Below are 22,445 nucleotides of genomic sequence, written 5' to 3' on the forward strand. Positions count from 1 at the left end.
TTTTAATCCTTTACTTTGGACTGTAGTCTGGCCTGTCTAAACTTGTGTGTTTCTATCCTCTCATCTCTGTCTTCATAAACACAATCAGGATTAAGAATATTACCTTCTGCATGTATCTCCTATGGGTAAGCAAGGCTTATGTTAATGTTATAATAGTGTGAACAAACCCGAAAACTCCTCCATGGGAGCTCAGACTGGGTGGAGGAAGAGTGATTGGATCGTGTGCGTGGTGAAAGCTTGATGCGAGCTGAAAACTCCTTGTTTGTATGTGTACTTTTGTATTTAAGTAGACACGGGATTCTGGGTGTTTGTCCTTACGTGGTTATCCTCCAAAGATAGGATGGGTGCCTGCTCCTTTGTGTCCCCAATCTTTACTTCTTCCTGATATTCTGTTACCTACCTCTTGGAATGTGCCCTTTGATCTGTAACTAAACCTGCCCCAAACTAACATATACTTTCTTACCTATTGAAAGTGGAGGGTGGAGGGAATTTTGGAGGTTTGGGATCTATCCATAGCTCTCTCTTAACTTTCTTGGCAATGTGTATGAACATCTTGAGCAAACTTTATTGCACCTTCACAGTGTCCGCTGGATGGGCAATAGTGGAAGTTGTTTGAGCTCACAGGGAAATAGCAAACATCTGATGGAATTTTCAGAGACATTTCTCCAGTGTTTGCACAATTTAAATTTATACTTTAGGCTAAAAATGATACTGTTTCTGGTTGGGCATAGAATTAATTTAACATGATTTATTTTCATTAGAATTGTGTCTGCAACACTGAGCTGGGGAGTAGAAGAAAGAATTAATGGCACTTGTGACCTTTATGTGTCCGATTATTTTGTGCATTTCCTGGTCCTCACAGTGTCCCCATAGACAGACAGAGCAGGAGAATCTATTTCACAGAGCTCAAGATTGAGAGTCAGGAGGAGAGATGGACTGCTTGTGTTGTACTGTTTTCTGTGGATCCTTCTAAGAATGAGGTGTTGTTAAACCCCCACGGCTGAGATGAGGATGATTGTTAATGTGGGCTCATGAAATGCTGCTTTGTCTTTTATGCTCTCATTCCAGTATACCGCACTTTCTCAAGTTCCACATCTGAATCATGGATTCTGGCCGAAAGGCCTTCTTTCAGGTTCTCATTTCTCACTCAGCATTGCAGGATGAATGTGATACCTATCTCGTAGTAGCCATTTGAAGTGTATCCAATCTGTCAAACTCAATAGTACAAAGAAAAAATAGTTTGTCATAATCTAGACCATACAATGAGAAGTCATCATATCAGCCAGGGTCCTTTCAAATTATGTAAAAATAACACTGTTAAACAATAGTGAGCCTGAAACTTTCTGTGTATGAGATTTGGATGAAGAATTGTAATTTCACTTGGTCTGTTTCCTTATTTATTGATTTATCGATCTATATTAATGATATTTATGTAGGTATATACAATATAGAGATAACAATTAATCTATAATATATTAATAACATTGCAGTTCTCCCATAGTTGATAAAAATAGATTCGATGTCAGGCACTTGTGGCTCAGGTTACAGCTGTAACCTAGCTACTCAGAAGGCTGAGATCTACTGGTCACAGTTCGAGGGCAGCCTGGGAAGGAAAAGTCCATAAGACTCTTATTTCCAGTTAATCACAGGAAAAGCTGGAAGTGGGGTTGTGGTTCCAAGTGGTGAAGTGTTAGCCTTGAAGAGAAAGGAGTTCAAGGATGGTGCCCAAGCCCAGAATTCAAGCCTCAGGATTCAGAAAAAAAGACACAAAGATTCATAGTCCACATAGAGGTAGAGGTTCGTGCTTATAATCCCAGATACTCAGGAGGCAGAGAGTGGGAGGCTTTCAGCTGGAGGCCATTCTGGGGAAAAGCTAGTGACATCTCCTCTTAATGAATAATCAAGGCACAGTGGCATATGTCTGTGATCCCAGCTATGTGGGAGTTACAATTAAGAGGATGATAGCCCGAGGCTTTCAAGGGCAAATACAGTAAATCTACCTGAAAAATATGAAAGCAAACAAGATTGGGGATATGACTTAAGTATTCAGGCATTTGTCAACCTAGTAAGTGCAAGGTCCTGAGTCCAAATCCAAGTATTGATGCCTTCAATATGTACATCCAGCATATCTATATGTGCTAAACAGGGAATGACTGACTTACATTAGAACTATTAAGCTTGATCCATTAAATTAGGTATTATGGACTGGAATGTGACCCTACAATTCCATAGTGAAACTCTAACCCACTTTGATTACTCACAAAGATGAAACCTTTAGAAAGGTGATAGGGTTACATAAGCTCCTAAGTTTAGATCCCCTAATGTAATGAACTAATTTCACTTAAAAAGAGAGACACCAGGGATATGAGCACAGAGAAGCCGTCAGGTGATAACACAGAGAAGGTAACAACACATAAGCTAAGGGGAAGGCCTCATGGGGAAGCGCATCTACTGACACCTTAATCTTGGGCTTCTCAGAACTGTGAGAGATTAATGTCTGTTGTTTAAGTCAAGTAGTCTGTTTTCTTATAGCAGCTCATGTAGACTAATACAGTAAGCAAGAAAAAGAATACTTCATCTATTGTTGGCAGAACTGTGGTTATTGGGAATATTATTTTTGTTCTTATTTATTGTCAAAGTGATATACAGAGAGGTTACAGTTTCATACATTAGGCTTTGGGTACATTTCTTGTACTGTTTGTTATCTCCTCCCTCATTCTCCCTTTCCCCCTCTCCCTTTCCTTCTCCCCTCATGAGTTGTTCAGTTGCTTTACATCAAATGGTTTTGCAAGTATTGCTTTTGGAGTCATTTGTCTCTCAATTTTGATATTCCCTTTCACTTTCCTGGTTCTAATATACAGTATATACAGTTTCCAATGTACTCAGATAAGATACTGTGATAGTGGGGGTACAACCACAGGAAGGGGATACAGGAGGATCATCAACAATAGAAGCTATGGTTTCACATGGCATGTTGAAAGTAATTACAACAGTGCTATAACAGTTGTTTCCATAACATGGAGTTCATTTCATTTAGCATCATCTTATGCATTCATAAGGGCATAGCTATTGGGCTCTTGTGATCCTCTGCTTTGACTAGCCTAAACCTGTGCTAATTATTCCCTATGAGGGAGACCATAGAATCCATGTTTCTTTGGGTCTGGCTCACTTCACTTAGTATAATTGTTTCCAAGTCCTTCAATTTTCTTATGAATGGAAGCAATGCCATTCTTTCTGATAGAGGCATAAAATTTCATGTGTATATGCACCACATTTTCCTGATCCATTCGTCTACTGAGGGGCATCTGGGTTGGTTCTATATTTTAGCTATAACAAATTGTGCTGCGATGAACATTGTTGTGCTGGTGGCTTTTATTATATGTCCCTAATACCAAACTGTAACTTGTTTTTTTTCTAGTTCCTTTAGAAAAGGTAGTATTTTGACTTTATAATGTGTTCATATGTGATACAATTCAATACAATCTAAATTGCTATTCAGATGTTAATGTCAAAACAGATAAGTTGGAAAAACTTATCTTTGTATGTATCCACAATGGGAAGTTTAATACTGTGCATATGCCAGATGCCAGTGGCTTACATCTGTCATCCTAGCTATTCAGGAGGCTGAGACCTGAAGGATTTTGATTCAACACCAGCCATGCAGGAAGTCCATCAAACTCCATCTCTAAAATAGTCAACAAATGGCCAGGTTGGAGGCTATATCAAGTGGTAGAATGCTAGCCATTAGCAAGGAAATATAGTGAAGTGAAGACTTTAAATTCAAATCCTGGAACCATCACTAAATCATTGCTCACTAATGTTCAAAACACTTATCATAGAGGATTATATGGCCTGAGCTATTTAGTTAATTGGTTAGTTTGAGCTTTCATCTTTTACTTTAGCACTAAAGGAAGGATTTGGAAATTGTATGGTTAATATTATTTTAATCTTGATCTTTGTGTGAATCATAACAGTAACTTTTGCCTTATGGTTGTGTATTTTTGAACACTTTATCTGTGCCAAATATTGTGCTACCTTTCTCAGCCAAAAGTAAAGCAAAATTACAATACAGAGCCAGACATCCATGGCTCATGCCTGCAATCCTAGCTACTCAGGAGGCTGAAATATGAGGACTGAAGTTCCAAGTCAGCCCAGGTAGGAATGGCCATGAAACTCTTATCACCAATTAACCACCCAAAGCCAGAAGCATAGGTATGGCAAAAATGGTACATAAAGCCATGTGAGCGTGTAAGGCCCTGTGTTTAAGTTCCAGTACCCACACATTTATGAACACACAAAAATTTATCACATGGGTTCCAATTGGTGGAATGTTTAGTGAGTGTTACAAATCTGGAAATCCCTCCTCTTATTGATGCGTAAGGACATGGTTGAAATTCCTTGATCTTCATCATTGGAAAGGTATGGCATCTTTTTGATGTTCCACCTTTCCCTTCTTGGACAGATAAATGCCACACTCTGTCATTATTCCTGGGAGTCTACAGAAGTACTCCCTGGTGCTGCTAAATAATTTTTGTAAAAAACAATAAGAACCTAATACATAGCAGAGAAGCAAAAGATCAGAATAAGAATTCACTCTGTTGAGGCATCAGGAGCTGGGCTTTAAGGCCTCGATAAAGAAAATGAAGTCCTGGAAAGGGTATAGCAGTGTTCCAAAGTGAATGTGATTTTTAAGGCTGTAAAAACAATGAGAAATTTTAAAATTATTTTTCAAAGACATTAACTGGCAGCATATGGATGGTCATATGTACCCAAAGTGGACAAATATGTAAATGCTCCAGTCTTCTTTGATTATGCCTCTCTGATAATGTACCACAAAGTGCTGTCTGTGGGAATGAGTTGTACAGGAGCAATAGAGAAGAAAAGCAAATGCATTCAATGAGGTAATGTCAGTATGGGTACTTGCTGGTTTTACTTTTTACATAATGCTTTTGTTATAACTCACTACTGTCAACTCTAACATTATGGCAAATGTTAGATAGACCATTAAAATCCAAGAATTGGATTGAAGGTTTTATATGCCAAGTCGTTCTGACAATCAACTCTTTTATGCTCTATATATGAAGATAATTGTATCAGAGTGTTTTTCTCCTCCCCCTTTGGCAGGGTAGGGAGGAAGTGGGAGTAAGGGTGGCAGTTATTTGACACATTGGAGTGCGACAGAGGGGGATGCTTTGCTTTTCATTCTCAAGGCAATTGAATAAATTATCTGCCTCAATTTGCTTATATTGTGCTAAATACTGCAAGAGCTTTCTTGCTACTTATTTATTTTTGGAATATGTGCTGGGATTTGAACTTAGGGTCATATGTTTTTCAGGTAGGTGCTGTACCACTTGAGCCACACTCCTAGGCCTTTGTTGCTTTCATTGTTGCTCACATAGGGTCTCATGCTTTTACTGTGGCCAATCTGGGTCACCATCTTCCTACTTTGACCTCCCACCTAGCTGGAATCACAATTACTCATAGTTTTGCATAACAATGTTTGCAACCTTTTCTTTCGCAACAGATGTCATGTTGGTAATGTTACTAGTCTAATTTGTCTGTCTTTTTCAACTAGCCCAACCATTCATAATACATTGGCACTTTTGTATATGGCTACAAAAGTTGGCACGCTAGCCATGTTATTGGAGTAGAACCAGACTTGGCAAAACTAACATTCATAGAATTTGTGATCAGATCTTCCTCTTTCTTGTTCTTGATTTACTTTCTCATCATCCCCTGTTCCAAGGATCAAAGTGCCAGGAACCAGAGAACTTTCGGAACAAGCTCTGAAACAAAACATACTGAGATCATCATGAGATCCTGTGTTTTGAAAAAGTTTGTAATCTGGCATGTAAGAGACTAAGGAAACTTTAGGAGGTGCTAGATGGCTTAAATACGTGAAAAATCATTACCTAAAATAGGTTGTGTTCTACCTTACAATCCAGGCTGAGGGATGAAGAATATCAAGGACCTTACCCAGCCCCATTCATTAGCAGGATCTAGGGATGTTCTTAATTATATGTAAAAGGGGAATAATGACAATTCCAACTGCCCTAACGCAAAGGGATGGATATAGAATGAAAATGTGGAAAATATTCAGCAAAACTGTAAAGAATTTAACAGATGTGATATTAAAGGAAGAGATTTATTTCCAAAATGAAGTTTTTTTTTTTATTTTGACAATTTCTTCCTGTAGAAATGCACATGGAATGAGTTATAGTGTTTCTGAATCCTGCAGGCTTTCAGCTCCAGGTTAGACTGAAAGGAGAGTCAGGCAGGTGGTGATGCTTTCTTCAAAGCTCTTTGTCCACCAACTCATCATGGGCAGCAGTAGCAGCAGTAGCCTCCCACTGGGGGCGGGGCATGCCTTTATACTCCTTCCCAACAAAAGTGGTATGGCATGCACGCCTAGTCTCTTTGCAGGTTATATGTAGGGATTCCTAGGGTAGTAAACTCGTGTAGGACTCAGGGCTACATGAATATACTGAACCACAGTCCTCTGCAAGTGCCAGCTCAAGGACCTCTGAAAGCTACAGGGAGGAAGCCTGCTTGACTCACTCCATTTTCTCAGCCCAAGAATGCATTCATTTATCTTCCCCCAAATTCCTAAAAGCTTTTTTTTTTTTTTTTAAATATGTCTTCATCAGAAGGTAAAGGCAGAACTAACGTTTTGGTAAAGCTATAACATATATACATACACACACAAATATAGATATAGATATGGATATAAATCCTCTTATCCAAATTCTACATAGGCCAAACCCCAATTAGCTTTCCAAATTAAATGAACCTCAGGCACATTCAGGGTATGGATCCTGCCAATTTTACCTTCTAGGACCCTGTGCAGTAATGCTATTACTTTACTCTTTAGGGTGGGAAGACAGAAGCCATTCCTAGAACAGCAGGAGTATAAAAGAAGGCTCACATCTTAGTTCAAGGAAATAAAGATGGCTGATTAAGGCACTATGTTGGGTAACATTCTTTCTCACTTTTTTGTCCTTCTATCTGAGGAAAACGCGAAATAATCAAAGGGTAACACTGAGTGGGAGAAGTCAGCAGTAGAATTAAAGACACCAAACAAAATGACCTGAAATTAAGTATCTATTGTCCTCAAGCCAAGAAGCAAAGCATCAGTTTGATGAGAATGTTCAAACTGTCTCAAACCATAGCATCAGGCTAAGCAAGAAGAAGCAGGATGCTATGCTAGCAGCTGGCAGGGGCTTACAGTGAGTGAAAATTACAGGAAGTACAAACTCAAACCAGGCTTCAATCATATCTTGCTCTAAGAACTGAATGAAGATCTGAAATACAGTGAATTTTCACTGTATTCACAAAGCACTATCATTAGATTATAGCCAAAAAATTTGTCTGGATCCCTATGGTATTCGGAACTATTCTCAAAACAAGATATAGAATATGCACTTGGGAAAGACAAAGTCAAACAGAGATTACAAGAAAAAAAAATGTATGATTGCAGTCTTAGGGAGATGTACCAGAGCCATTAATGGAGGCCTTGGGAAGCAAAAAAGAGGACAGGATAACTCTTCTCTGGGAAAGGAAAAGAGCATGTTCATGGTTTGAATTTTCCTTGGTGGATAGAGGCAGCCATTCAGATTTTGTGGGACTGGGCAGGTGTGTAGGAAGGACTGGAGTATAAATTAATGAAATACTTGAGTCTGTAGCCAGCAAGAAACCTGAAAATTATATTTCAGGGGAAAATTTCTCTGTGATGTTGGAAGATACATATGTCCCAACTTTAAGTGAATTCTTTGTTTATGGTGTTGTAGATGACTGTGGTGGGTTAAAAAAAATCGAGAGCCAGGCTTCATGGCTTACATCTATAGTCCTAGCTACTTTCTAGGCTGAGATCAGAAAGATCATGGTTGGAAGTCATCCTGGGCAGGAAAATATATGAGACTTCCTCTTAACCATTAGCTGGAAGGTGGTAATGTCATCCCAAATATGCAAGAAGCCAGGGCAAGAAAAGCAAGACTCTACCTGAAAAATGACACAAAGCAAAAAAGTGACTCAGGTGATAGAATGCATTCCTAGCAATAGAAGGCCCTGGACCACTCAACAACAACAACGCATAAAACACTAAGAGAGTTTTCAAATTATTTAGCATGTCAGAAAGTACCTCAAATATAGATTTGTATGATTTAAAATTATGTCATCACAGAAAAAAGATATACTGATATTCTGGAAATTTCCTACCTTCTTTCTTCTCCTGTCCCACTCAAAATAAAGTATTTGGCCGTAAATAGAGGCACAGCATATGATCTTTATTGTTATTTATGTCCTCAGAATTTTATTCCTTCTGAGTTAAATATGGGTTCATTTTAGTTCAATTTTATGGCAAATACTATAAAGCATAATCCTAAATTATAATAAGGATGAAAAAATAGGATTTCAGGTGATCCTATGACTAAACATAGATAACACCCTGGAAGAGGCAGTTATGAAAACAGAAGGTTTATTTTAAGACATCGTGGGACAGATTGATTTTCTGCTTTTGGCCCTTCTGAATTGGAAGTCTTTTGGCCACCCCATAATTTTCACTTCTTTCCATAACACACACTTAACTTTGACACTCCATCGTCTGTCCTTCCTTACTTCACATTTTCCAGGCATTTCTTGCCAGACCACACTGACTCAAGTTTTTTTTTTTTTTTTTTAAGAAAATTCAGCCAGCCATCATCTCCTGCTCTCCTTATAGTAATACTTTTAGACATCATAACAGTTCTTTTGAGTAACTTTCGCTTTGAAATGTGTAAGACTAGCTCAGAGGCAAGAGTTCTAGAATCTAAGAATATTCAGTATATAATAAGTTGAATAAGCCCTAAAGTGGGAATGGTTGCTGGCAGTTTGGGTAGGAAGTGTACAGAGAGAACTGTCCTTAAATTTCCCAGTACCTTCTTTGTAAATCACTATACATAGAGAGACAAAGCTTTAAATAAAAATGAGTTTGTGCTTATGTAAGTATTTCACAGGGCCTCTTTAGAAAGGTGAAGTATTAATTAACTCCAGGACTAAATTAGAATCTTGAACGTGGGGCCAGGGAAGATGACAAGTCGTTGTCAATATTTGATTCATGACATGACTTTCCTTAATGCTGTATTCCACACTCGGAAGTAAGCTTGATGAGGACTGAGCTATAAACAACCAGCCCCACTGAGGGTTATATTCACAGTGAAGTGGTCCCAGGGGAGCTTGGAAATGGGGTCTCTGCAGCATGGAGTTTTTGAAGCATAACACGGAGGGCAATGGCTGGTAGCAGGACATGGAGGTTCCAGCCTGCACCAAAGTGAGACAAACCAATGGCAACACTGTCTTCATAGAACTTTCAAGACCTGTAATATCAACCTCTTCAAGCATTCAATCAAATGCATAAACAAGAATGTCAATTTCCAGGACAATGCCAAAGAAAACACTAATGCTTATGGGATATGAAGGTATTCAATCACAAACAGTAATATATGGCTTCCATTATCTTTCATTTATTCTATACAAACTTCAGAAAGTTGATTCATTTTTTCCCTCACACAGGCCTATATAGCTCATCATCTTGACTATATTTAGCAAGTGAGAATATGAAACTTGGGAGCATGAAGTAACTTGATCAAATCTACCCAAGGCTAAATAGCAGACCTAAGCTGTGAACTCATTTCTCTTGTCTCAAAGTCCCTGTTCTCTCCTTTCCATAAGCATACTTCATCATCAGGTATGCACGTTTTATATGTCCCCACCTCCACCATTTATCTGATTTGCTCTCCCTGATGTAGTACAGAGAGATCTATTAAAGCAAAGACCTTCAGTTTCCAAAGTGCTTATGGATGATGAAAGATCAAAGCCATTATGGTAGGACATCTTTGAGCTAAACTAGCAAGAGAGATTTTCATAGGGAGCCATTTAATTATCCTCTTCATATACAGAGAGAGTTTGATACTGGAGCAGTGTGTCTTTAACAGTGGTTTCTTCCCAAGAACAGTTAGTGGTATTGGCAAGGATAAATAGGGAAAAGGACACATCACCAAGAAAAAGCCATATAAGTTCTTTATTAATGTTGTCGCTATTGGTTTTTGGCACTGAAAAAAAATATTTTTAGGAGGAATTTAATCCTGCCTCATACTTTCAAAGCCAGCACAGTCTTTTCTTCCACGAATATCACAAAGATAGACTAACAAAAAATAAAATTACAAAACTTACAGAGATGGAAAGTGGATTGGTGGTTGCCAGAAGCTGTGGTGGAAGGAAGTAGGGATTAGTGTGGAATGAGTAGAGTCTATTAGAGAAGGAAAGTTTTGAGGCTGATAGTGGTCATATTTGTGCCACCGTATGAATATAATTAGTGACATGGAACTATGCACTTAAAAATGGTAAAGGTGGTATTAATTTATGCATATGTTGCTACAATTGAAAATAAATAAGACTTTTTTGAAAAGAAAATCAGTGGCATGTACTGTTATCCTAGCTACTAGGAAGTCTAACATGAGTAGATCACAACCAGACAGTAAGTGACTCTATCTTATTTTAAAAAAATTATTTATTTATTGCCAAAGTGATGTACAGAGGGGTTACAGTTTCATACGTTAGGCATGGGATACATTTCTTGTACTGTTTGTTATCTCCTCTCTCCTTCCCCCCTACCGCTCCCCCCTTAATGTCTCCCCCCATGAGTTGTTCATTTGGTTTATACCAAATGGTTTTGCAAGTATTGCTTTTGGAGTCATTTGTCTTTTTATCCTTTGTCTCTCGATTTTGATATCCCCTTTCACTTCCATAGTTCTAATACCAGTATTTACAGTATCCAGGGTACTCAGATGAGATACAGTGATAGCACAGGTACACCACAGGGAGGGGATATAAGAGGATCATCAACAATAGAAGCTACGGTTTCACATGGCATGTTGAAAGTAATTACAACAGTGATATAACAGTCGTTTCCATAACATGGAGTTCATTTCATTTAGCATCATCTTATGTGTTCATAAGGGCATAGCTATTAGGCTCTTGTGATCCTCTGCTTTGACTAGCCTAAACCCGTGCTAATTATTCCCTGTGAGGGAAACCATAGAATCCATGTTTCTTTGGGTCTGGCTCACTTCACTTAGTATAATTGTTTCCAAGTTCTTCCATTTCCTTATGAATGAGGCAATGTCATTCTTTCTGATAGAGGCATAAAATTCCATTGTGTATATGTACCACATTTTCCTGATCCATTCGTCTACTGAGGGGCATCTGGGTTGTTCCATATTTTAGCTATGACAAATTGTGCTGCGATGAACATCGTTGTGCTGGTGGCTTTCATGTGTTCTTGTTTGTGGTCTTTTGGGTAGATTCCTAAAAATGGGGCTGCTGGGTCATAGGGGAGCTCTATGTTTAGCCTTCTGAGGAATCTCCATACTGCTTGCCAGAGTGGCTGAACCAGTTTACATTCCCACCAACAAGGAAGTAGGGTTCCCTTTTGGCCACATCCCCTCCAACATTTATTATTGTTAGTTTTCTTGATAAAGGACATTATTACTGGGATGAGATGGAATCTCAATGTTGTTTTGATTTGCATCTCTTTTATGGCCAGTGATGTAGAGCACTTTTTCAAATGTCTCTTGGCCATTAGCGTTTCCTCATGAGAGAAGTCTCTTTGTAAGTCTTTAGCTCATTTGTTGAGGGGGCTGTTGGATCTTTGAGGTTTTGTTTTAGAGAAATTTAGTTTTTTTAGTTCTGTATATGTTTTAGATATGAGGCCTTTGTCCATAGTATGGCTGGTGAAGATCTTTTCCCAATCTGTGGGCTTTCTGTTTATCTTGGGAGCTATGTCCTTTGCTGTGCAGAAGCTCTGTAGTTTGATGCAGTCCCATTTGTCCATCCTTTGATTTGTAGCATTTCTGGGTCTTTGTTACGGAAGTTCCGTCCTGCGCCAAGGAGCCCAAGTGTTTCTCCTACTCCTTCTTGTAGTGTTTTCAGGGTATCTGTTTTTTTCTGAGTTCTTTGATCCATTTGGAATTGATTTTGGTGCAGGGTGATATATAAGGATCTAGTTTTAGTTTGTTGCATGTGTTGAACCAGTTTTGCCAGCACCATTTGTTAAAGAGACTATCTTTCTTCCATCCTATTTTTTTTTAGCTCCTTTATCAAAGATTAAGTGGGCATAGTTCTGTGGGTTCATTTCTGGGTCTTCATTTCTGTTCCATTGGTCTTCAGGCCTGTTCTGGTGGCAATAGCAAGCTGTTTTTATTACTATAGCTTTGTAAGACAGCTTCAAGTTTGGTATTGTAATTCCTCCAGCATTGTTCTTTCTGCTTAGGATTGTTTTTGCTATTTGTGGTCTTTTATTGTTCCATATGAATTTCTGGATTGCTTCCTCTATTTCATTAAAATATGGTGTTGGGATATTAATGGGTATTGCATTGAATTTGTAGATAGCCTTTGGCAATATTGCCATTTTGACAATATTAATCCTCCCAATCCAGGAGCATGGGAGGTTTTTCCATTTCCTTAGTTCTGCCTTAATTTCATTTTTCATGTTTTTAAAGTTCTCATCATAGAGGTCTTTCATTTCTTTGGTTAAGGTTATTCCTAGGTATTTTATGTTTTCTGAGGCTATTGCAAAAGGTGTTGCTTTCCTGATTTCGGTCTCAGTCTTCAGGCCATTGGCATATAGAAAGGCCATTGATTTTTGAGGGTTTATTTTATATCCTGCTACTTTGCCAAAGTTTAGGATCAGCTCTAGTAGCTGGGAGTATAGTCAATGGGGTTCTTTAGGTATAGGAACATGTCATCTGTGAAGAGAGAAATTTTAACTTTATCTTTTCCTATTTGGATCCCCTTTATGTTTTCTTCTTGCCTAATTACTCTAGTTAGGAATTCTAGTACTATGTTCAAGAGAAGAGGAGAGAGTGGACATCCCTGTCTTGCTCCTGATTTTGAAGGGAATGGCTTTTGCTTTTCACCGTTTAGAATTATGCTTGCTTGTTGGTTTGTCATAGACTGCTTTTATTATATTCAGGAATGGTCCCTGGAATCCCAGGTTTTCCAGGGATTTTAGCATAAATGGGTGCTGGATTTTATCGAACACCTTTTCTGCATTATAAACATGTAATTCTTTACCTTGCTCCGGTTGATGTGGTGGATTACATTAATTGACTTGCGTATATTGAACCATCTTTGCATCCCTGGGATGAATCCAGTTTGATCATGGTGTATGATTTTTTTTTGATGACCTGTTGAAGTCGATTGGCCAGAATTTTGTTGAGAATTTTTGCATCAATGTTCCTTAGGGAAATCGGTCTATAGTTCTCTTTCCGTGATGAGTGACTCTATCTTAGAAACAATGAACAAGAATTAGAACTGGCAGGAAAAAAAACAAACCTCAGAGCTGTAGGTGTGACTCACCAGTAAGAGCACCTATTTATCTCAAGAAGCCGAATGTCAATATCACTATTTGTCTCTTCAATGCCTAGTGTTAGGAAAACTAGATATGTACATGTAGGAGACTGAAACTAGACTCACTCTTTAGCCCTGTACAAAAATCTGTTCCAAATGGATCAATGATCTTAATAAAAGACTAGAAACTTAGGCACTGCCAGAAGAAAACATAAGAAAAACACTTGAAGATAAACCATGGCAGTGTTTTTGTCTGAGCAGAACCCTATCTGCTCAAAAACAAGAATAAGAATTGAGATCGTATCATATTAATTTTTGCTCTACCTAGCAAATACACTAGTCCAGAATAAAAAAAAAAAAACAGAACCTCACAGAATTCTAGAAAATGTTCACCACTTATTCATCACAGGATTAATGGAACAAACTCAGATGCCCCTCAGTAGATGAATGGATCAAGAAGATGTGGTATGTATGTATGTATATATATATATATATATATATATATATATATGTATATATATATATATACACACACACACAAAATGGAATTCTATGCTTCCATCAGAAAGAATAGCATCACCCCATTCATAAGGAAATGGAGAGACTTGGAAAAAATCATATTAAGTGAAGTAAGACAGACCCAAAGGAAGACAGAATCCATGGTTTCCCTCATATATGATAATTAGTATTTATAGGATAGTCCAAGCAGAGGATCACAATAGCTCAAAAGCTATATACATATGACCATGTAAAATGATGCTAATGAAAATGAATTCCAAGATATGGAAATGAGTGTTTGGGGGGTTGTTGTTATTTTTAACGTACTGTGTGATGTTCTCTCTTTCTTTTTTCTTTTTTTTCCCCCCTTTGGTTTATCACCTCTTGTCACTGTTTTTGATTCTGGTACCCTGTGTTTTATATATGCCTTTATCTGATTTGGGGAAGGGAAGGGTAATAAAAAATGGTGAAACAAAGGACAAAGGTGAACCAATGCAACAGCAATTCCCACAAGACACTATATTGGAAATGAACTTTACAATTTGAAGGGGAGGGTAGAGGGAAAGGGAAGTGGGAGAAAAAATGAGGGAGGGGGTAACAATGTTCCACCAGAAGTGCACTCATTACCTTACCTGTGTAATTGTAACTCCTTCTCTGTACATCACTTTTACAACAAATTAAAATAAAATTAAAAAATACTCAGAATATGTAAACCACATTGAAATTAAATGCAAAAAGTGAGTAAGCCAATTAATAAATGAATGCCTTGCTTTCCATTCTCAGCTGCTGTCAAATGACATCACAGCAATTTCTTGTTCAACAAGCTCTTTTGGTCCTGTGTCTTGTATGTAAAATGAGCAACCATCTCTGTTTCAGCTGGGTCTTTACTGTTTTTCTGTAAATCTCTAAGTGGTAAAAGTAGGAATAGCTTTCACTGGTTATAGTTATTTTCTACCAATATACTCTTCTCCATCTTGCCTCCTTTATCTTAGCTTGGCCTGCTGCTATGTTCCCATATGCCTAGGACATCCTGATCTATGAGCATGTGATGTGGATTTGTGAAACTTCATGATTTTATTGTGATAGGTCATCAAAAATGGTTTGTGCTTTTTCAGTGATGATATACTGAGCACCTTTGCTGTTGTGGAGAATGTAATTTCTATTGTGAAATTGAATTCTTTCTATTTCCAAGGGGCAATTTCACTTTCAGAGACCATGGTATTTACCTAAGGGTGAGAAGACCACAATGAAAAGAGTAACTCTTGAGAGGCTATGCATGTAGTATGTAATGGGGACTGAAGATTATGAAATATGAATCAGCCCCATAGTTTTGACAGTATACTGGGCCTCCTAACAGGCATATTTCTTTAGCTAGATACGTACTTTATGATTAGGCTCTATTCCCAGGACTCTTGAGAGAAACATGAATGCAAAATGTTCTCAGGCAGAGAGGAGCTCTGATGGGAACATGTGCCTTCTCACTGGTCATTCCCAATGTATACATACACATTTTGTCAAGAAATAATGGTCAGGGCACAAATTCCATGAGGCTGTACAGACACACATAGCAATGTTATTAGGGGAAATTAAGATTTTAGGTGGTGATAACAAAATAAACGTTTGATGAACCCTCTTGCTCAACAAACAACCTGGCATTTAAAAGAGATCATATCTTAATTTTGTAGGAGTAGACTGGCTGGAACTACACAATAAATAGAAAGTGCTGGTCTACAATAGATTGGGAAATTTTTATTTTCCTTTACTTTAAATACTTCAGTTATTGTATGTATTTCCATTTTCTTTAAGGGCTAACCCTTCATAGTCATGTTTGTTGGGACCTTCAACACATAGATCTGCCATTTGAATCTCCAAAATGAGAGCCAGGAGTCTTCCCTACATTGAGAAATTCATTGCTAGGCTCATTCCTCTATAATAGCACTCATGATGAAAGATTAGTTGGTGATACCACAGGGCTAATTAACACTCCTAGCAAACAAAGTCAAATGATGAAGACATCCAAATTCACTGTGTTTTCTTGATCTCCCTTGGTATTTGACAGGGCATCTTTCAAGTAGATGTCCTGGGATTTTTTTTTTGTCTTTTTATTTTTCTCCTTATTCTTAGAAAGGTAATCCTTTCTGACCAGTGGGAATTTTTTTCAGAGTTAACTTTTGCATTCAGTTTACTGGAAGTCCCTGAGTCTTGATCCAAGAATGAGTGCTGATTTTCACATCTGGTCTCCTGCCTTATCTCTTGTGTCTCTGGTGTGGTCTTGGCTGATGTGGTTTACCCTAGCATTCAGCAAATACTTGTTAAATGAATAGGTGAATAAATGCCTAAAATAAAGGGAAGACAGGTTCCCATTCTATTCGAAGTATGGGAGAAGAAAAGAGCTTAATTTCATAATTTCCTTAGAGGTTTTTTTCTGTGTATTCATCTTGGCATAGCTGTGTTTGGGAATCATCACTATAAATTTGCATTCCCTTTATCAGGGCTAGTGCTTGACACATAAATCTGACTTGTTGCTGTGGAATGTATCAGTAGATGGAATACTTGTGCTTTGACCCTCTGGGAGATCTTACCAGAGATCATACCCCAGGAAGGTACTATGCAAGAGGAAACTTAAAATGGTGCTTTTTACTGGATCTGTAAGTTTACCCAAACCTGGGCACTTAGTTCTCTCCCATCCCATCTTCCCCTTTGCATCTCTGCCCTAGTCACTTTACAAAGTCTTGGGCTCCATAAGAGAGGAGTTACGAATAAGCATCTTGTCATAAAAAGCAAGTTGAGGGCTGGGAATATGGCCTAGTGGTAAGAGTGCTTGCCTCGCATACATGAAGCCCTAAGTTTGATTTCCTTAGCACCACATATATAGTAAACGGCCAGAAGTGGCGCTGTGGCTCAAGTGGCAGAGTGCTAGCCTTGAGCAAAAAGAAGCCGGGGACAGTGCTCAGGCCCTGAGTTCAAGCTCCAGGACTGGCCAAAAAAAAAAGAAGAAAGTTGATGAGGCAATGCCTTCATCTCGAAGGGACAGACCTCCCTCCAGAACTCCAGAGTTTAAGACTAAACTGATGGTCAGTCAGGCCATACCTGTGATTTAGGACTGTTTTACCTATGTTTCATCCCCTGACCCCAGTTCTTCCTATTTTACCCAAGGCCAAAGTCTGCAACCGTGAGGACATCTGAAGGTGTACATAAATGCTATCTTTCCACCACTGACAATAAATCTCTCCTGTGTGTCCTTTACCCTGTTTCTTTATTTGCTATACAGGAGTGAGTAGCCTGACATAATGTAGGATTCCTGGACTTTGAGCCCAGCAACTAAAAACTGGGTGTCAACTACTTTTTAATAGAATTCCTTTTTTATAATCAAATATCACTGACAATGAAAACAGAATGCAATTTTGAGACCATGATATTAAAAAATAAGCATGCCAGAATGAGCATTTCTATTTTGTTTTTTTTTTTTTGTTTTTTTGTTTTTTTTTGCCGGTCCTGGACCTTGGACTCAGGGCCTGAGCACTGTCCCTGGCTTCTTTTTGCCCAAGGCTAGCACTCTGCCACATGAGTCACAGCGCCACTTCTGGCCTTTTTCTATATATGTGGTGCTGAGGAATCGAACCCAGGGCTACATGTATATGAAGCAAGCACTCTTGCCACTAGGCCATATTCCCAGCCAGAACATTTCTATTTTGTAAAGGCAAGGTAAAAGCCCATTCAAGTTTTGCTCAGCTGCCCAGTTGTTGAACTAAACTATAAGACTTCAGATAAACCATAGGGTGACTCTAAATCTTAGCTTTCTCACTTGTCAATAGAGAGTTACCTTTCATGGTCATCTGTCAGCCACCTACACCTCAAGAGAAACATAGAGCTTTCATTTAAGATCTTCCAGAGAAAATTGCATTTTGTTGGGCAAGATTTCAAATCTAACTACTCAATAAGTTTCTTTCTTCCTGCTCTCAAGCTGTTTTTAGAATTCTACAGAAAAAGTCTTAATAATGCAATTTGTTTTCACAGCAATTCAACTGAGCAGAATAATGGGCTTTAGGGAGAAATAGTTCTTGATCCTCACTGCTTATAGCAATGAGTTTCTGAGTCTTAGACCAGCCAGTTATATATAGAGCCCTTAATAGGTCACACAAAAACAGTAATAAATCCATTGCAGAAATGGCCACATCTCTTTTAGGAATGCAGAGGTGTTTTTTGTTTGTTTGTTTGTTTGTGGGTTTTTTTTTTTTTTGCCTGTTCTGGGCCTTGAATTCAGGGCCTGAGCACTGTCCCTGGCTTCCTTTTGCTCAAGGCTAGCATTCTGCCACTTGAGCCACAGCGCCACTTCTGGCCGTTTTCTATATATATGGTGCTGAGGAATTGAACCTAGGACTTCATGTATACAAGGCAAGCACTCTTGCCACTAGGCCATATTCCCAGCCTGAAGAATGCAGAGTTAAAAAAAAAATTATTATTTTATTAAAAAGTATAATCTAAAGTTATATTCATTTTATATATTTTACTATTTAATATTATTATTTGTAAGTATTAAAATTATAGATATTATATAGCAATATTTTATTTTCTTCCTCCACATCATTAATATATATGTTATATATAATATATTAATATATATTATGTATCCATATGATTTCTCCCTAAATTTTAACTTCAAAAATATTCAAATAATTTTTGGCTCAAAATAAGTCAACTGGGACAGTGGTGCATATCTGCCAATGTGTCCACTGGCCTAGTAGACTGAATGTACCCAAAATAATGTGAAACTTGCTACTTTAACTTCTAACCTACCAGACAGAGTAGGGACCCAGTGTTTGCTAAAATGAAAATACAATCAAGAGAAAAAAGGGGAACAAAATAGGGGAGAAGTAAAATTATCCTACTTGCAGATGATATAATTCTATACTTAAAACACCTAAAGATTCCAACGAAATGCTTAGATCTGGTAAACATTTTTTGTGAAGTAGCAGGACATAAGATCACCACACAAAAATTAGTAGCTCTTCTTCTGTGTACTAACAATGAAAAGACTGAGAGAAATCAGGAGATCAAAGTCCTTGGCACTGAATACTATGAAACTTAGGAGAAAGAAATTGGAGACATCAGAAGATGAAACAATCACCCATGTTCATGAATTAGAAGAATTATTAGCATGAAAGTGGTCTAAGTACATTTAAGATCCTAATGCCCATTAGGATCTTAATGTCAGTCTTCACAGAAATAGAAATTCTGAGTAAAAACAGCACTACTGGTGGTATCACAATGATAGACTGAAAATTATACTACAGAGCCATAGTAACAAATGAAAGTAGCTTGGCACAGAAAGAGAATTAAAGACCAGTGGAACACAATAGAGGACCCAGAAATAAAATTACACAGCTAGAGTCATTTAATCTTTGACAAAGAAGCCAAAAACATGCGTTGGAAAAAGAGAGTCTTCAACAAATGGTGCTGGGAAAACTGGTTGTCTATATGCAGAACACTGTAACTAGACACCTATCTCTTACCCTATACAAAATGCAGCTCCAAATGGGTCAAAGATCTTAGGACCTGAAACTTTGAAATTACTACAGAAAAACTATGCAAGATATAGACATAGGTAATTATTTGCTGATAGGATTTCAATTGTCTAGGAAATTGAAACAAGAATGGACAAATTGGACTACATGAAATTCAAGTTTCTGCACAGCAAAGACACAATTACTAGAACTAACAGACAACCCATGGAATGAGAGAAAAATCATAACCAGATATCCAACAGATTAAATGTTAACATCCAGAATATGCCAAGAGCTCTAAAAGCTAGACAGCAAAAGAACAAATTAGCCAAATAAATATGGGCAACTGAATTAAATGAATGGTTCTCAGAAGAAATACAAGTGCATAATAAATACATGAAGAAATGTTTTTCTTAACCACAACATAAATACATATAAAAAGACAGCACTAAGATTCTCTGTAACCCTAGTGAGAATGGCAATCAACAAAACAAAAACAAATGCTGCTGAAAATGTAGGGGGAAGGAGTACTCATAGACTGTTGGTGGGAATGTAAACTACTATGGAAATCAATGTGGAGCTAACTCAGGAAACTAAAAGTTGATCTAATTTATGACCCTACCAGACCACTTTTCGGAATATAGTCAACGGAAAGTAAATCAATATACAAGAAAGATGCCTGAATATCTGTATTTATTACAATTCTGTTCACAATAGCTAAGTTGTGCAATTAGCTGAAGTACCCAATAAATGATGATCTGATAAAGAAAATATGGTACCTATGTATCATGGAATATTACTCAGCCATAAAGAAAAGCAAAATTATGTTATTTGCAGGGAAATTGATAGGACTGGAGGTGATCATGTTGAGTGAGAGAAGTCAAGCTCAAAATGCTCCCGTATGTTCTTACTCATTTATGGAGTATAGACCTAAAATGATAATGATGGTGATAATAATGGTATTTGAACATGAATATGAAAGGAGGTTATCTAGAAGGAAATCAGCAAGACAGGGAAGAGGAAAGAGGACTGAAGGATGAAGAGGATCAAAAAGTGTTACATATATAAATTCATATATTATAAGGCAATTTTTATATATTATACAATACACATGTGTACATATATCTATATATATAAAGTACTATACATTGTATAAATATAATATATAATTTCATATGTGTATTACATAATATAATATATACATAATTTCAAATGCTGTTTGCAAATGGGCAGAAGAAGAAAGGAGAGGAAAAAAGCTTTTAGAGAGAGTGTATTTGTTCCTGTGCACTGTGTACATGTACAGAAACATCACAATGAAGCCTTTTATTTTACACATATAAATTAATGTGGATATAATAAATTTACCTACAAACATAATGTTTGTCGATGAATAAGGTATTTTTGGAAGTTTGCACAGTCATTTCTGGAGCAGAATGCATGAGAAAATCAGACATGGACATATTCAGGGAATCAGCCTCTAAATGAAGGCTTTGTGTTAAGGATTTAAAACATCCATGGTAACTGGAAAGTCTTTCAGACCATGGAAGGCTCTCTGCCCCAGCTGGGTCGGCCCTATACCCTCTCCCATGGGCTAGTACTGTTTGCAGTTTCAAAGACGCCTTGTCTCTGGACCCATAGCCCTAGCCCGGCCATTCCATTTATAGCCAGCTTTCTTGCCACAGTAGAAACTTACTAATGAAGAGAGGAATATGAAGTTTCAGAGGGACCACATCTGCACTTGGACCCAACAACTTAAACACATAAACAAAACAGTCTTGTCTGAATATCTGTCAAAGCACATTAGAAATGTACTGATAAATTAATATGTCTCCCAGCAATACTATGCATTATTAGTGACTTAGTAGATACATTTAGTGAGTAGTACAGAACCAGCCCCACCCTCAAGGAGATTGTGAATCACTGTGTAAAGTTCTGTGAGGCAGGATGACACCTTCTGGTCTTGTGTCTGCCTAGGGTTTTTGGCCAGCTTCTGGCAGAAGGAGGTAAAAGCACAATCTCTACAGAAAGCAGCAAAAGCTGATGGGTAGTAAAACAGAAATCTGGCAGCTTTCAGAATCCAGAAGGACACTTATCACAATATGCAGGTGAGAACTTCCAATTGTAGTGATGTAGTTTCTACTGGAGTGGGAATTTAAGTGCTATCTCCCACTCTCAAAAGTTTCCAATAGGCATGACAGATTAAAAGCCACTTTAACTAATGGGCTAGATTTTACTCTCTGCAAACACCTTTTGAACTATCACTAAGAAGATTCTAGACTTAAGAGGTGCACTCGCCCCCCCCCCAAATGTGTAACTCTGCTCTACTGTGCAGTATGCCATGAAACTTACGAAGTCAATCCCAAGACTTCTGTTTGGGGGTGAACAGGGAGATGAAAGCAACTCTCCAAAGAATCCTCCTGCAGCAAAGACCCTCATTGTCAGGGGTTGAGGATGCAAAGTGATAGAAGAGATAGTGGTAACTGCAATGGGTGGAGTTTCTTCCTGAGGCTAGTTCTGCACTGTGGGATTTACACAGTCATGGTAGTTTGGCTTCACAGATGTTCTCCAGTCTTCTCATTTATTTTGTGGGTTATTTCATTATCACTGGGGTTTCCCTTTGCTTAATTAGCCACTCAGTAACTGTTGATTACAATTACAGCCCTTGATCAAGATGTGTTAGAGTTTAAAATTTTGAATCCATAGTTTCAGGGGAGGGAGGGGCTTCAACTCAGGGTCTGGGTACTAGGTATAGGCATTGCTGGTTAATTGGACATAAGAGTATCAGGGACTTTGATGCTAAGGGTGGATTTGAACTGAAATTCTCTAGTTTTACCTTCCAGACTTGCTAGGATTGTTAAGTGTGAGCCAGTGATGCCTTTCTAGTTCTATAGAGTATTGACTGAATATTTTAATTGTGGAATCCTGACATGCAATGGGAGCATATTGTTTTATTGAATTTTCTGTTCAAGTGTCTATTAAAAAAGTGTCCTATGTGCTCCTTATGTATTATAGCATTGACTGTAATTGTGCATATCATATATTTGTCCAAAGCTTTGAAAC

The sequence above is a fragment of the Perognathus longimembris genome, chromosome 12 (genome assembly GCF_023159225.1).
Source record: "Perognathus longimembris pacificus isolate PPM17 chromosome 12, ASM2315922v1, whole genome shotgun sequence".
Classification (NCBI taxonomy): Eukaryota; Metazoa; Chordata; class Mammalia; order Rodentia; family Heteromyidae; genus Perognathus; species Perognathus longimembris.